At 51.3% G+C, this 17505-nt stretch overlaps 1 protein-coding gene across 2 annotated transcripts in view; it reads left to right on the forward strand.

Annotated features, from left to right (window-relative positions):
• Positions 1-8011: 8011 nt before the first annotated feature.
• LOC116954878 (pyruvate kinase PKM-like) overlaps positions 8012-17505 on the forward strand; it is a 32952-nt gene continuing 23458 nt past the window's right edge. For both annotated transcript variants that reach the window (XM_032975682.2, XM_032975681.2), the window contains exon 1: positions 8012-8165. The gene's annotated coding sequence lies outside the window, so the exon portion shown is untranslated. The remainder of the gene's footprint in view (positions 8166-17505) is intronic.

Genomic DNA, 17505 nt, shown 5'->3' on the forward strand with positions numbered 1-17505 from the left:
GACCTGGTCTCAAAAAAGGTCCCATTTTGGAGCTGTTCACCCCTAGCTATAAATGGCCTGATGGTGGCATTGTCTTTGTACTGTTCGCCTTTCGGCGTTCTGTGGTCTGACACTGGTGGTGAGACTAGGCCACAAAGAAGGCTGCTGCTGTCTCTGGTGTAGGCCAATCAGCCTCAAAGACAATGCCCACGTGTTATGAGAGCATGTTTTGTTTGCATGTTCACCACAAGTACGTGTGGTTAATGCAGTAAACTTGACTCTTTGCAAAATGTTTCTATTTGGTGTTTGAACATCTTAACACCTCCAGTTTAATTTCCAGAAAGGGTAAACACACCTATTCTTAATCTTTCATACTTTGATACTGGCAAAAAAGGTCCCATTTCACGTTGCATTGCATTGTTTGCACGAGTTGTGCCACATAAGTGTAGAGGAGTAGTGGGCATCAGCAGGAAAGAACTGGATTACGTCATTGGGTGACGCCATGTTACCGAGAGGGGAGGGGTACATAAGGGGGACCCCGGGCCGAGGAGCGGGGTCGTTGTGGGGAGTCTCGAGGGAACGAGAGACACGCCGCTTGGCACCGGGACCCTAGGCCAAGGGAAGAGTAGGATTAGTGGGGAGCTTAGGTCAGGATAGGCCGAGGAGTTAAGCGGGTACTGGGACGGTCCACGGGAAGGACCTAGTGTAGAAGTGTCTACCTCGCGCGTGATCTGGTGATACTTTACGGGAGAAGTAGTGCTTAATAAACTGGCAATAGCCCTTGCAGAGAATCTCGTTACCGTGTGAGTTTACACCACAACATAAGTTACGTTTAATTGATTGCTCCTTCTCCAGCACCCCGTCTCAAGTGCGCCGATCCTCGTTCGCTCGCTCAATCTCGGCGTCCACGACTCAACATCCGTACAGGGCACCGGGGAATACCGGGGCACCGCCGTCTCGTAGTCACCACACGGTGCGTCGTCGCGGCTTTTCGAAATATTGAGCGTCCCTTGTTGTTGTTTAACAACAAAAATGTCTCTTCTTGTTATTTCGATTGCCGACCCCCCCCTCGTCCTTGACGAAGCAAGATCCTGAAAAAGATGCCGGCGCGCACTGTGAAACGTCGCACAGCTTGCCGAACGACAACAACAACAACGACAACAACAACAACGTTCGTGGGAGAGATGCGTACAGCTGCTGCTGTAACATCACCACCACCGCAACAACGCACTCTGTGGTCCTGTGCTCCTGGTATGCAGGAGGTTGTGGGTTCGATCCCGACCCCTGACGCCTGCTGTTTATTTGGAGTTTGCGTCTCTCTCTCTCTCTCATCATCATCACGGCGGCTGGGAGATGTTAACTCCCTCGCCTGGTATGCAAAAGATCGTGGATTCGATCCCGACCCCTGACGCCTACAGTATATTGGTAGTTTGCGGTGTCTCTCTCTCTCTGCCCGTGGTAATTGCGTGAATTTTTTTTGCCGGGAACCTCCGACTATTCCCTCCACATTTAGAGTCAACAATCACGCGAGTATTTTGCTGCTCCTATAAATGTGTAGTGACTGGAAATGTCACTGTGTGGTGCCGGGCCTGCGACTTCACGGAGGGATGTCTACTGTTGTGTGTACACAATAGTAGACACGGGGTGGAGTACCAGCCCTAGCGGGGGCTTGGGTGAGCGCTGGTTCAGCGCGGTGGCACCACGCACAGCGTGCGGTGAGGGCTCCCGTTGAGAGAGCGAGAGAGCGTCAGCCAGCCGGGGTTACGTTGGGGACACGATACTCTGGCTGACCTGGGGACACGTGACCGGATGATACTGGAGGGGGGCCACCGGTGGAGGGGGCCAATAGGTGGTCACATGGTCCGGGAAGAACTCTCGAGAGCCTTCGGGCAAGGGCGAGGGAGATCGAGGTGGGCGGGGCGAGAGGCGGAGCCTGCTCCAGCCCGGGCCCGCTATAAGGGGGGGGGGGGCCGGGAGGGGCTTGGGGTTCTTACTGTTGGAGAGGCGGGAGATCCACGTCAAGCTTGAAGAAGCCTCCAGCCACGCGGTCCGGGACCAAGCTTGTGGTCCGGACCGGGATAGTGGAACCGTGTCTCGTTCTGCCGTAGCGTGGTTAGTTGGGTGGTCACCACCTGAGAGTGTATTGTGTTAATAGCCTGGAGTGTGTTGTGTTAATAGCCTGGAGTATGTTGTGTTAATAGCCTGGAGTGTGTTGTGTTAATAGCCTGGAGTGTGTTGTGTTAATAGCCTGGAGTGTGTTGTGTTAATAGCCTGGAGTGTGTTGTGTTAATAGCCTGGAGTGTGTTGTGTTAGTAGCCTGAGGTATGTTGTGTTAATAGCCTGGAGTGTGTTGTGTTAATAGCCTCGAGTATGTTGTGTTAATAGCCTGGAGTGTGTTGTGTTAATAGCCTCGAGTGTGTTGTGTTAATAGCCCTGGAGTATGTTGTGTTAATAACCTGGAGTATGTTGTGTTAATAGCCTGGAGTACGTTGTGTTAATAGCCTGGAGTACGTTGTGTTAATAGCCTAGAGTACGTTGTGTTAATAGCCTGGAGTACGTTGTGTTAATATCCCTGGAGTATGTTGTGTTAATAGCCCTGGAGTATGTTGTGTTAATATCCCTGGAGTGTGTTGTGTTAATAGCTTGGAGTGTGTTGTGTTAATAGCCTGGAGTGTGTTGTGTCAATAGCCTGGAGTATGTTGTGTTAATAGCCTGGAGTATGTTGTGTTAATAGCCTGGAGTATGTTGTGTTAATAGCCTGGAGTATGTTGTGTTAATAGCCTGGAGTATGTTGTGTTAATAGCCTGAAGTATGTTGTGTTAATAGCCTGGAGTATGTTGTGTTAATAGCCTGGAGTATGTTGTGTTAGTAGCCTGGAGTGTGTTGTGTTAATAGCCTGGAGTATGTTGTGTTAGTAGCCTGGAGTATGTCGTGTTAATAGCCTGGAGTGTGTTGTGTTAATAGCCTGGATTATGTTGTGTTAATAGCCTGGAGTGTGTTGTGTTAATAGCCTGGAGTGTGTTGTGTTAATAGCCCTGGAGTATATTGTGTTAATAGCCTGGAGTGTGTTGTGTTAATAGCCTGGAGTGTGTTGTGTTAATAGCCCTGGAGTGTGTTGTGTTAATAGCCTGGAGTATATTGTGTTAATAGCCTGGAGTGTGTTGTGTTAATAGCCCTGGAGTGTGTTGTATTAATAGCCTGGAGTATGTTGTGTTAATAGCCTGGAGTGTGTTGTGTTAATAGCCTGGAGTGTGTTGTGAGACAGAATAACAACAACAAAATCCAGAAAAACGCATCGCAAAATGTTATAAATTGATTTGCATTTTAATGAGGGAAATAAGTATTTGACCCCTCTGCAAAACATGACTTAGTACTTTGTGGCAAAACCCTTGTTGGAAATCACAGAGGTCAGACGTTTCTTGTAGTTGGCCACCAGGTTTGCACACATCTCAGGAGGGATTTTGTCCCACTCCTCTTTGCAGATCTTCTCCAAGTCATTAAGGTTTCAAGGCTGACGTTTGGCAACTCGAACCTTCAGCTCCCTCCACAGATTTTCCATGGGATTAAGGTCTGGAGACTGGCTAGGCCACTCCAGGACCTTAATGTGCTTCTTCTTGAGCCACTCCTTTGTTGCCTTGGCCGTGTGTTTTGGGTCATTGTCATGCTGGAATACCCATCCACGACCCATTTTCAATGCCCTGGCTGAGGGAAGGAGGTTCTCACCCAAGATTTGACGGTACATGGCCCCGTCCATCGTCCCTTTGATGCGGTGAAGTTGTCCTGTCCCCTTAGCAGAAAAACACCCCCAAAGCATAATGTTTCCCCCTCCATGTTCGACGGTGGGGATGGTGTTCTTGGGGTCATAGGCAGCATTCCTCCTCCTCCAAACACGGCGAGTTGAGTTCATGCCAAAGAGCTCCATTTTGGTCTCATCTGACCACAACACTTTCACCCAGTTGTCCTCTGAATCATTCAGATGTTCACTGGCAAACTTCAGACGGGCATGTATATGTGCTTTCTTGAGCAGGGGGACCTTGCAGGCGCTGTAGGATTTCAGTCCTTCACGGCGTAGTGTGTTACCAATTGTTTTCTTGGTGACTATGGTCCCAGCTGCCTTGAGATCATTGACAAGATCCTCCCGTGTAGTTCTGGGCTGATTCCTCACCGTTCTCATGATCATTGCAACTCCACGAGGTGAGATCTTGCATGGAGCTCCAGGCCGAGGGAGATTGACAGTTCTTTTGTGTTTCTTCCATTTGCGAATAATCGCACCAACTGTTGTCACCTTCTCACCAAGCTGCTTGGCAATGGTCTTGTAGCCAATTCCAGCCTTGCGTAGGTCTACAATCTTGCCCCTGACATCCTTGGAGAGCTCTTTGGTCTTGGCCATGGTGGAAAGTTTGGAATCTGATTGATTGATTGCTTCTGTGGACAGGTGTCTTTTATACAGGTAACAAGCTGAGATTAGGAGCACTCCCTTTAAGAGTGTGCTCCTAAACTCAGCTTGTTTCCTGTATAAAAGGCACCTGCAGGGAGCCAGAAATCTTTCTGATTGAGAGGGGGTCAAATACTTATTTCCCTCATTAAAAGGCAAATCAATTTATAACATTTTTGACATGCGTTTTTCTGGATTTTGTTGTTATTCTGTCTCTCACTGTTCAAATAAACCTACCATTAAAATTATAGACTCATCATTTCTTTGCCAGTGGGCAAACGTACAAAATCAGCAGGGGATCAAATACTTTTTCCCTCACTGTACATCGCAGCTCAGTGGGGTTTTATCTGGTAAAAATGGAATGTTTAGTTTTAGTTGAGTATTTCTCGGGTCCTGCACTAATGGTTGATGATTTACTGAAGAAGGATGATGATGGTGGTGGTGGTGGTTTTGATGATGGGAGGGCGTGTGATGGAATTTGTCCCTTTAGGAGTTGGCGTGGCGATGTTTTGTGAAGTCACGGGGTTATTATTTTATTTGTCAATCTGAGGTGGCAGGAGGATCCAGTTGAAAGTCTGAACAGGTAATGCAATTTTTATGAGCACGCGGTTCGTGACGCAAATGCATCTGTGAAAAAAAGAGCTTCATAGCTCATCGGATTCCTCCATTCTAAATCAAGATGCTGCCGTGCTTCAATGGTAAGCCCACTGCTCTGTTTGTCTCTATGGGTCTCTATGTGAGTCTACGTGACTATGTGAGTATGCGTGTCTTTATGCATGAGTCTATGGGTCTCTGTGAGTCGATGGGTCTCTATGTGAGTCTATGGGTCTATGTGTGAGTTTATGGGTCTATGTGTGAGTCTATGGGTCTCTGTGTGAGTCTATGTGTCTATGTGAGTATGCGTGTCTTTATGCATGAGTCTATGGGTCTCTGTGAGTCGATGGGTCTCTATGTGAGTCTATGGGTCTATGTGTGAGTCTATGGGTCTATGTGTGAGTCTATGGGTCTCTATGTGAGTCTATGTGTCTATGTGAGTATGCGTGTCTTTATGCATGAGTCTATGGGTCTCTGTGAGTCGATGGGTCTCTATGTGAGTCTATGGGTCTCTGTGTGAGTCTATGGGTCTATGTGTGAGTCTATGGGTCTATGTGTGAGTCTATGAGTCTCTGTGTGAGCCTATGGGTCTCTGTGTGAGTCCTTGGGTCTCTGTGTGAGTCTATTGGTTTCTGTGTGAATCTATGGGTCTCTGTGTGAGTCTATGGGTCTATGTGTAAGTCTATGGGTCTATGTGTGAGTCTATGGGTCTCTGTGTGAGTCTATGGGTCTATGTGTAAGTCTATGGGTCTATGTGTGAGTCTATGGGTCTCTATATGAGTCTATGGGTCTCTGTGTGAGTCTATGGGTCTATGTGTGAGTCTATGGGTCTATGTGTGAGTCTATGGGTCTATGTGTGAGTCTATGGGTCTATGTGTGAGTCTATGGGTCTATGTGTGAGTCTATGAGTCTATGTGTGAGTCTGTGGGTCTTTATGTGAGTCTATGGGTCTATGTGTGAGTCTATGGGTCTATGTGTGAGTCTATGGGTCTATGTGTGAGTCTATGGGTCTATGTATGAGTTTATGGGTCTCTGTGTGAGTATATGGGTCTCTATGTGAGTCTATGGGTCTCTGTGTAAGTCTATGGGTCTATGTGTGAGTCTATGGGTCTCTGTGTGAGTCTATTGGTTTCTGTGTGAATCTATGGGTCTCTGTGTGAGTCTATGGGTCTATGTGTAAGTCTATGGGTCTATGTGTGAGTCTATGGGTCTCTGTGTGAGTCTATGGGTCTATGTGTAAGTCTATGGGTCTATGTGTGAGTCTATGGGTCTCTATGTGAGTCTATGGGTCTCTGTGTGAGTCTATGGGTCTATGTGTGAGTCTATGGGTCTATGTGTGAGTCTATGGGTCTATGTGTGAGTCTATGGGTCTATGTGTGAGTTTATGAGTCTATGTGTGAGTCTGTGGGTCTTTATGTGAGTCTATGGGTCTATGTGTGAGTCTATGGGTCTATGTGTGAGTCTATGGGTCTATGTGTGAGTCTATGGGTCTATGTATGAGTCTATGGGTCTCTGTGTGAGTATATGGGTCTCTATGTGAGTCTATGGGTCTCTGTGTAAGTCTATGGGTCTATGTGTGAGTCTATGGGTCTCTGTGTGAGTCTATGGGTCTCTGTGTGAGTCTATGGGTCAATGTGTGAGTCTATGGGTCTCTATGTGAGTCTATGGGTCTCTGTGTAAGTCTATGGGTCTCTATGTGAGTCTATGGGTCTCTGTGTGAGTCGATGGGTCTCTGTGTGAGTCTATGGGTCTATGTGTGAGTCTATGGGTCTATGTGTGAGTCTATGGGTCTATGTGTGAGTCTATGGGTCTCTGTGTGAGTCTATGGGTCTCTGTGTGAGTCTATGGGTCTATGTGTGAGTCTATGGATCTCTGTGTGAGTCTATGGGTCTCTATGTGAGCCTATGGGTCTCTGTGTGAGTCTATGAGTCTCTGTGTGAGTCTATGAGTCTCTGTGTGAGTCTATGAGACCCCGGGGTGTAATCGCTGTGGTTGGGGCTGGAACCTAGATGGCTCACCCAAGGCTCTCAGTGGTGGCAGATCCGCGTCTCTGACCTCCGAGTCATCAACAGCACGGGAAATGAGAAGTTGTGGGCCAAGTCACCGGAGTGGCCATGGCCTCGCCATCGCGCCGGCCGCTTTCCTGGTAAGCCATCTGGCTTCCATGAGAGATTCGTTCATGAGGCTATCCACATATACAACACAGAGACAATTTCAACCGAGAAGATGGATTCTATCTTAGCAATCATTGGAAAGATTTGATAAATCATTTCAGTTCTTGATTGATTGTTCACGCTTACAGTGGCTTTCAGACAGCATACATTATAAAAAATTTCGTCTCCCCCCTCCTCTTTAAAAAAAAATAGATGGACTAGTCCTGGGCAAACTGCCAATCGCTGCGCGTGACGCCAACGTTTTTTTTATAAATAAATAAATGTGCCGTTTTACAAATAAATTTATGCAAACCGACACACCTGATGATGACCGTTTGAGTTATGGTCGAAACGTCGTGAGAATTTTTTATTGTTTTATATATATTTTGTTATTTTGTTGTTTCTCTTCAACGTGACTTTACCGAAAAAACTAAGAATATAAGATCAAAATAGTTGAGTTGTGTTTGTAGATTTTTTTCAAGTTCTTTGTTTATCTTTCCAATACTTTTCACTCCTATCCTGAGTGGTGGGCGTGGTTCCTGAGAGGCAGGCGTGGCTCATGAGAGATGGGCGTGGCTGCTGAGTGGTGGGCGTGGCTCATGAGAGGTGGGCGTGGCTCATGAGAGGTGGGCATGGCTCATGAGTGGTGGGCGTGGCTCATGAGAGGTGGGCATGGCTCATGAGAAGTGAGCGTGGCTCCTGAGAGGCGAGCGTGGCTCCTGAGAGGTGGGCGTGACTCGTGGGCGTGGCTCATGGGCAGCAGGCGTGGCTCTTGCGCGGTGGGCGTGGCTCCGTGTGGGTGTGGATGGGGGCGGTAGCGGGGCGTGGTGACGTCAGGACCGGCGTGTCTATAAGAGGCAGCGGGGCGGGCCGTGGCCGTGTGTCAGCAGCGGCGCGGCTCTCACTGCTCACGGCTCCGCCTCTTCCTCTCCATCGCCATCATCAGTAGCAGCGGCGTCGTCATCCTCCTGCTCCTTCCTCGTCCTCGTCGTCGGTCACCTTCGGTGAGGGAGGGGTCGTGGTGGTGGTGGTGGTTTGGTGGCGGTGGTCTCTCGCGTGCACACACAGATAAAGGTCCCCCGTATAGCCTTGAACAGACCTGGGGCAAGTGCTGTTAGCGAGCATCTATGTGGGCTCTATACATACACACGGTGCACACACAGATAAAGGTCCCCCGTATAGCCTTAACAGACTTGGCAAGTGCTGTTAGCGAGCATCTAAATGGGCTCTATACATACACACGGTGCACACACAGATAAAGGTCCCCCGTATAGCCTTAACAGACTTGGCAAGTGCTGTTAGCGAGCATCTAAATGGGCTCTATACATACACACGGTGCACACACACAGATAAAGGTCCCCCGTATAACCTTGAACAGACCTAGGGGCAAGTGCTGTTAGCGAGCATCTATGTGGGCTCTATACATATACACACGATGCACACACACAGATAAAGGTCCCCCGTATAGCCTTGAACAGACTTGGGGCAAGTGCTGTTAGCGAGCATCTATATGGGCTCTATACATATACACACGGTGCACACACACAGATAAAGGTCCCCGGGTATAGCCTTGATCAGATTTGGGGCAAGTGCTGTTAGCGAAGAGCACCTGAGCCCGGCCTCCATGGCACGGGATGGGTGGCCAGCACCACGCCCGGCCGCCTTTGTCTCCCTTGTGGCGATGTTTACTGCAGCACTGGTTCTATGTGCGGGAATCGAACTCGGGTTACCGGGTTCGTAGCTCAGCGCGCTAACCGCTGCACCACCGCTCCCCCCCCATGTCAAACGCTCGCCTGCACACCAAAGACAAAGGTCCCCCAGCGTAGCCTGAACGGACTGTTGGGGCAAGTGCTGTCGGCGAGCACCACCTATGCACCCACACACACACACTGTACAACAACCGCCGTCACCACGGCGCGCGTGCCAGGCTAGGTGCACCGGGTCGGGCATATTCGGTCACGTTCGCAGTCGCTTGCGCAATACACAAAGACAAAGACCCCCCCCCCCCTCTCTCTCTCCGTGTAGCCCACAGAGGCTGTTGGGGCAAGTGCTCTTAGCGAGCCTCACCTGGAGGTCGCGTTGACGGCTGAGTCGACCTAGAGGAGAGAGGCGGCGGGGAGGGGTTCCCCAATGATTGTTGGCCGTGGGCGGGAGTCGAACTCGGGTGGCCGGGACCATTTGGCCCAGGATCGGTGGCGGTCTTCTGTGTACGGCGGTCTTGAGAGAGTTGGGTGGGGGTGGGGGGGGGGGAAATTCCACGTTCCTGTGGCGGGTACAAGAAATCCTTCGCGCGTTGCTCCAGTCAGTGAGCTCACGCTCCCACACCGACTGCTGCTGGCGTGACCACCACCATCGCCATCAACCATGCCCAGTCCACTGCTGGATGGTGGCCAGCTTAACGAGAGCAAATTGCCCCAGCTGACGTGCCAGCAACGTTGACGCAACGTTGGCGCTCGCCCCGCTGTGGAGGCGGTGATTTGGGTGCCATTAAACATTTACAGGCGTGAGATGGGTCGCGTAGTTTGTGTGTGTGCGTCTGTGTGTGTGTCTCTGTCTCTGTGTGTGTCTCTGTGTGTGTGTCTGTGTCTCTGTCTGTGTGTCTGTGTCTCTGTCTGTGTGTGTCTCTGTGTGTGTGTCTGTGTGTGTGTCTCTGTCTCTATGTGTGTGTCTGTGTGTGTGTGTCTCTGTGTGTGTGTGTCTCTGTCTCTGTGTGTGTGTCTGTGTGTGTCTCTGTCTCTGTGTGTGTAGCGGTTTGCGCTACACTGCGCTACGAACGCCGGTGACGATTATCTGAACTGGTGGGCCTCCCTTAGATCGGCTCGGCCTGAAATGAGTACCTGGTGCGGTGTGTTAAAACACCGCCACTAGGGAGACAAAGGCGGTCGGGCGTAGTGCTGGCCACCCACCCCTCGTGTGCCGTTCCAGCCTTCATAGGCGCTCGCTAACAGCACTTGCCCCTACAGTCTGTTAGGGCTACACTGGGGGAGTCTTTGTGTGTGTGTAAACAGTGACTGTGTGTGGAGTGTGTGTGGGTGTGTATAGGTGTGTGTGGGTGGGTGTATAGATGTGTGTGTGTATAGGTGTGTGTGTGTATAGGTGTGTGTGTGTGGGTGAGTGTGTATAGGTCTGTCTGTGTGTGGGTGTGTTGTATAGGTCTGTGTATGGGGGTGTTGTATAGGTCTGTCTGTGTGTGGGAGTGTATAGGTCTGTGTGTGTATGGGTGTGGTATATAGGTCTGTGTGTATGGGTGTGTTGTATAGGTCTGTCTGTGTATGGGTGTGTTGTATAGGTCTGTGTGTATGGGTGTGTTGTATAGGTCTGTGTGTATGGGTGTGTTGTATAGGTCTGTGTGTATGGGTGTGTTGTATAGGTCTGTCTGTGTATGGGTGTGTTGTATAGGTCTGTCTGTGTATGGGTGTGTTGTATAGGTCTGTCTGTGTATGGGTGTGTTGTATAGGTCTGTGTGTATGGGTGTGTTGTATAGGTCTGTGTGTATGGGTGTGTTGTATAGGGTCTGTGTGTATGGGTGTGTTGTATAGGGTCTGTCTGTATGGGTGTGTTGTATAGGGTCTGTCTGTATGGGTGTGTTGTATAGGATCTGTCTGTATGGGTGTGTTGTATAGGGTCTGTCTGTGTGTATGGGTGTGTTGCATAGGGTCTGTCTGTGTGTATGGGTGTGTTGTATAGGTCTGTCTGTGTGTATGGGTGTGTTGTATAGGTCTGTCTGTGTATGGGTGTGTTGTATAGGTCTGTCTGTGTATGGGTGTGTTGTATAGGGTCGGTCTGTGTGTATGGGTGTGTTGTATAGGGTCGGTCTGTGTGTATGGGTGTGTTGTATAGGGTCTGTCTGTGTGTGGGTGTGTTGTATCGGTCTGCCTGTGTATGGGTGTGTTGTATAGGTCTGTCTGTGTATGGTTGTGTTGTATAGGTCTGTCTGTGGGTGTGTACGTGTGTGTATGGGTCTGTCTGTGTGTGGGTGTGTTGTATAGGTGTGTGTGTGGGTGTGTTGTATAGGTCTGCGTGTGTATGGGTGTGTTGTATAGGTCTGCGTGTGTATGGGTGTGTTGTATAGGTCTGCCTGTGTATGGGTGTGTTGTATAGGTCTGCCTGTGTATGGGTGTGTTGTATAGGTCTGCCTGTGTATGGGTGTGTTGTATAGGTCTGCCTGTGTATGGGTGTGTTGTATAGGTCTGCCTGTGTATGGGTGTGTTGTATAGGTCTGCCTGTGTATGGGTGTGTTGTATAGGTCAGTCTGTGTGTGAGTGTGTTGTATAGGTCTGTGTGTGGGTGTGTTGTATAGATCTGTCTGTGTATGGGTGTGTTGTATAGGTCTGTCTGTGTGTGGGTGTGTTGTATAGGTCAGTCTGTGTATGGGTGTGTTGTATAGGTTTGGCTGTGTGTGGGAGTGTATAGGTCTGTCTGTGTGTGGGTGTGTTGTATAGGCCTGTCTGTGTATGGGTGTGTTGTATAGATCTGTGTGGGTGTTGACGTGTATATAGGGCAGTCTGTGTCTGTGTCCACGTGTGTGTGTGTGTGCGAGCGACACGAGTTCGATTCCCGCTCGAGGCCAACATTGATGACGGAACATCTGACCTGGTCCTGCCTCAAATGACACTTTGTGCGGTGTGTGGTAAAAACATCGCCACTAGGAAGACAAAGGCGGCCGGGCGTGGTGCTGGCCACCCACCCCCCGTGCACTGTCGGCCATCGTAGATGCTACTCGCTAACAGCGCTTGCCCCAACAGTCTGTTAAGGCTATACGGGGGATCTTTGTCTTCGTTGGTGTGTGTATAGGTATGTGTGTGTAGGTCATTGTGTGTGTTTAGGTGTGTGTTTAGGTCAGTGTGTCTATGTGTGTGTAGGTCGGTGTGTGTGTGTCTAGGTCGGGGTGTGTGTGTGTAGGTCAATGTGTCTATGTGTTTGTGTGTAGGTTGGTGTGTGTGTAGGTCAGGGAGACAAAATCGACTTCTTATTTACAGGACGCATCGCCCTCGGGGGCCGTGTGCCTCTCCAGCCTTAATAGTGGCTCGTAACCAACACTTGCCCCAACAGCCCGTGTAGGCTATACGGGGGATCTTTATATGTGTGTGTGTAGTTCCCGGCCTTCATAGGTGCTGCTGCTACTCGCTAACAGCACTTGCCTCTACAGCCTGTTAAAGGCTACACGGGGGACCTTAGTCTTGTGTGTGTGTGTAGCGTTATATATTCTTTGGGTAAAGCCACATAGAATAGTAAAAATAATAAATAATAAAAATGATAATATCACGACGTTTCGATCGAAACGCATTAGCAATCGTCATCACCTACCGAAATACCCAAAGAATATGAATTCCTGCAGTCACGAAAGCCTTAAGCCAAGATGTATCGTGATAATATACCCTGGCTACTGGGCATCTGGAGGTAGCCGCCCTCCAGCAACAGCGGAGGAGCGACGCTCACAACAACGAGCGGAGCACCGGGCGGATAAAATAAAGCAATTTGGCACGGTGGCTTGCGCAGCTGTTGGCGCATCTGCCGGTCATCTCAGTCGGTCATCTCAGTCGGTCATCCCCACGGCACCACCTGGGTCTGCAGCCCCGTGACTCCGCGCCAGCAGCGAGCCTTCACGCTCTGGCCTCAACGTGCACCTAGCCTGGCACAAGCGCTGTGGTGACCGCCACTTCGTGGCGAATGGCGGCTGTTGTGTGTGGGTGTCTACGTGTATGTAAGTGCGTTTGGTCAAGGTGGGAGGAGCGGTGGCGCAGCGGTTAGCGTGCTGCGCTACAAATCCGGCGACCCCCAAGGTTCGATTCCCGCTCACGGCCCAACGCCAGTGACCATTGTCTGAACCGATCCTGTGCCTGCTCCCCTAGGTCGACTCGGCCTCAAATGAGCACCTGGTGTGGTGTGTAGTAAACATCGCCACTGGGGAGACAAAGGCGGTTGCGAGTGGTGCTTGCCACCCACCCCGTCGTATACCGTGCCAGCCTTTTAATAGGAGCTCGCTAACAGCACTTGCCCCAACAGTCTGTTGAGGCTACACGGGGGATCTTTGTCCGTATTTGTAGGTCGGTGCGTGTCCGTGTATACGTGTGGGTCAGTGTGTTTACAGGCTGCATCACCCTTGCCCTAACAGTTTGCTCAGGATATAGTGTGGGATCTTTGTGTGTGTGTGTAGGTACGTGTGTATGTATACAATGTATACAATGTATGTGTACAATGACCGTACGTGCAGTGTACACGTGTTTTGTAGGATATAGGGTGTGTGTGTGTGTGTAGGTCGAGTCTGTGGTACGTGTGTATGTATACAAGTTGTATGTATACAAGTTTGGTAGGATATAGGGGGGATCTTTGTGTGTGTGTAGGTCGAGTCTGTGGTACGTGTGTATGTATACAATGACCGTACGTGCAGTGTGCGTGTGTTTGGCAGGATATAGGGGGGATCTTTGTGTGTGTGTGTAGGTCGAGTCTGTGGTACGTGTGTATGTGTACAATGACCGTACGTGCAGTGTGCGCGTGTTTTGTAGGCGAGAGAGACGAAGCGTCTACGATGTTCACCTCGCTTTATTTACGGGGGGGGGCGATCATCCCCCGCTCCGTGCGTGCCCCCGGCCTTAATAGGCGCTCGCAAACAACCCGCGTTCTCTGCAAGTCTCAACTCCATCGCATTCCACGCCGCCTCGCATGCTGCTGCTGCTAAACCACGTGGCCTCTCCTGCCCCTTGAAACCAGAATTTCTCGTTCCCTGGATTCGTGAGAAACTGGGCACACTACCACTAGTCACCCTGCACACACTACCACTAGTCACCCTGCACATACACTACCACTAGTCACCCTGCACATACACTACCACTAGTCACCCTGCACATACACTACCACTAGTCATCCTGCACACACTACCACTAGTCACCCTGCACACACTACCACTAGTCACCCTGCACACACACTACCACTAGTCACCCTGCACACACTACCACTAGTCACCCTGCACATACACTACCACTAGTCACCCTGCACACACACTACCACTAGTCACCCTGCACACACTACAACTAGTCACCCTGCACACACTACCACTAGTCACCCTGCACGCACTACCACTAGTCACCCTGCACATACACTACCACTAGTCACCCTGCACACACACTACCACTAGTCACCCTGCACACACACTACCACTAGTCACCCTGCACACACACTACCACTAGTCACCCTGCACACACTACCACTAGTCACCCTGCACACACTACCACTAGTCACCCTGCACACACTACCACTAGTCACCCTGCACGCACTACCACTAGTCACCCTGCACACACTACCACTAGTCACCCTGCACACACTACCACTAGTCACCCTGCACACACACTACCACTAGTCACCCTGCACACACACTACCACTAGTCACCCTGCACACACTACCACTAGTCACCCTGCACACACTACCACTAGTCACCCTGCACACACTACCACTAGTCACCCTGCACACACACTGCCACTAGTCACCCTGAACACACTACCACTAGTCACCCTGCACACACTACCACTAGTCACCCTGCACATACACTACCACTAGTCACCCTGCACACACTACCACTAGTCACCCTGCACGCACTACCACTAGTCACCCTGCACGCACTACCACTAGTCACCCTGCACACACACTACCACTAGTCACCCTGCACGCACTACCACTAGTCACCCTGCACACGCACTACCACTAGTCACCCTGCACACGCACTACCACTAGTCACCCTGCACACGCACTACCACTAGTCACCCTGCACACACTACCACTAGTCACCCTGCACGCACTACCACTAGTCACCCGCACACACACTACCACTAGTCACCCTGCACACACACTACCACTAGTCACCCTGCACACACACTACCACTAGTCACCCTGCACACACACTACCACTAGTCACCCTGCACGCACTACCACTAGTCACCCTGCACGCACTACCACTAGTCACCCTGCACACACTACCACTAGTCACCCTGCACACACTACCACTAGTCACCCTACACACGCACTACCACTAGTCACCCTGCACACACACTACCACTAGTCACCGTGTGTGTGTGTCAATGAGTGTGGGTCTTTGTGTGTCTGTCAGTGGGGAGCGGTCGTGTAGGGGGCGAGTTGCCAGGGGGGTGAGTGATTGTGACGCGTAACCACAATGGAAATATTTGTCGGTGTAAATAAAAAAAATTGGTAGCATTTTAGTGAATAAACGCGCGCATCTTTCTAATCCAGCGGTGGATTGATCGTGGCTGATGATGATGATGGTGGTACGGAGCTGCACACACACAAGGTCACTAGTAGAGCCTGTAACACGCTGGGGCAAGTGCTGTTAGCGAGCATCTAATGAAGGCCGGAACAGCACACGAGGGGGTGGGTGGCCAGGACCACGCCCGGCCGCCTTTGTCTCCCTAGTGGCGACGTTTACTACACAACCGCTGCATCAGCTACTCGTTTGAGTCCGAGTCGAACTAGCCCGTGCTCACAAAACAACAACAACAACAACAACAACCGCCATTCGCCACTAAGTCGCGGTGAAGTCACCACGACGCTTGTGCCAGGCCATGTGCACCTTTAGACCAATTGAAGTGTCGAACGCCCGCTGGCAGGAGGTCACGGGGCAGACCCAGGTGCCACGGATCGACTGACTAAGATGACTGAGATGGCTGGCTGATGCACCACCTGTGTTCACACACACACAGCCATACACACAGCCACACACACACAACAACCACCATTCACCACTAAGTGGCGGTGACGTCACCACGACGCTTGTGCCAGGCTATGTGTACCCTGAGGCCACGTGAAGTGTCGAACGCCCGCTGGCAGGAGGTCACGGGGCAGACCCAAGTGCCACGGGTCGACTGACTGAGATTACTGGCTGATGCACCACCTGTGCCCCCTACTGTGCCAACCTGCTGTGCTTTAGCCACCCGGCGCTCTGCTCGTTGTCGTGAGCGTCGCTCCTTCGCCCTCCGTTGTTGTTGGAGGGCGACTGCCTCCAACTGCCCAGTAGCAGCGTCCTTCACGAGCCTCCTCCACAGAGGCCGATCTTGACGCCGCTGGTACCAGTCATCAGCAAGTCCACTCAGCTCCACGTCCTCCTGTACCACATCACTCCATCTCTTCTCTAGCCCGTGCCGTGCCCGTTTAGCCCCCTGTTTCGGCATGCGGTGGCTGGGCATGCGGGCTACATGACCCAGCCATCGCAGCCTTGCCCGCCGGAGGAGCTCACCGATGGGACTTTGCCCAGATCTTTCAAGGATTTGTGAGCTCCTCACACAATCCAGTCTGGTTAAACCCAGGATGGATCGTAGGCAGGCCAGCCTAAATGTATCTAACCGGCGAAGATGTTCAATTAGGGGGGTCCACCTTTTCGCAAGCGTAGAGAAGGGAGGGAATGACTGTGGCCGAGAAGACCTGAAGCTTAGTGCGGAACGATAGACCAGGTAGCTTCCACACAGCGTTACGCAACTGATGAAAAGATATTGCCGCTCGATTGATTCAGAGTGAGACCTCTGCTGTTAAACTGGAGCCGGTCATAAGCACACTGCCCAGGTATGGGTAACTCTCCACTCTTTCCACAACTGCCCCATCACCGATTGGGAGTTGTGGGGGTGGAGTGTCCGATGGTACAGCCACACACACACAGCCACACACACACACGGACACACACACACCCTAGCCCACACTCCTGCACGCGCCGCACGTACGCGGTGTTGATCACAGAGCGAGCCCCCCCCCTTCCTTGCCCCCCCCCCCCCCCAATCGTGAGCTGCTGTAACAGCGCCGGGTAATTATAGCAGAGCGAGCGGCGCGGAGGGGCACGCTCGCACACCCTCGACCGGCACGCGGCCGTCTCGTCTCGCTCTGACCTTTTGCCAAGGGTGTATTTTTGAGATGGCACGCCGCGGAGATGGCTATACACGGCACGTGTGGTGTGCCTGTGGTTCATGTGCCTGTGGTTCATGTGCCTGTGGTTCATGTGCCTGTGGTTCATGTGCCTGTGGTTCATGTGCCTGTGGTTCATGTGCCTGTGGTTCATGTGCCTGTGGTCCATGTGCCTGTGGCTCATGTGCCTGTGGCTCATGTGCCTGTGGCTCATGTGCCTGTGGCTCATGTGCCTGTGGCTCATGTGCCTGTGGCTCATGTGCCTGTGGCTCATGTGCCTGTGGCTCATGTGCCTGTGGCTCATGTGCCTGTGGCTCATGTGCCTGTGGCTCATGTGCCTGTGGCTCATGTGCCTGTGGCTCATGTGCCTGTGGCTCATGTGCCTGTGGCTCATGTGCCTGTGGCTCATGTGCCTGTGGCTCATGTGCCTGTGGCTCATGTGCCTG

This window comes from Petromyzon marinus, chromosome 57 (assembly GCF_048934315.1).
Source record: "Petromyzon marinus isolate PM22_M1 ecotype Great Lakes invasive population chromosome 57, UKy_Petmar_22M1.pri1.0, whole genome shotgun sequence".
Lineage (NCBI taxonomy): Eukaryota > Metazoa > Chordata > Hyperoartia > Petromyzontiformes > Petromyzontidae > Petromyzon > Petromyzon marinus.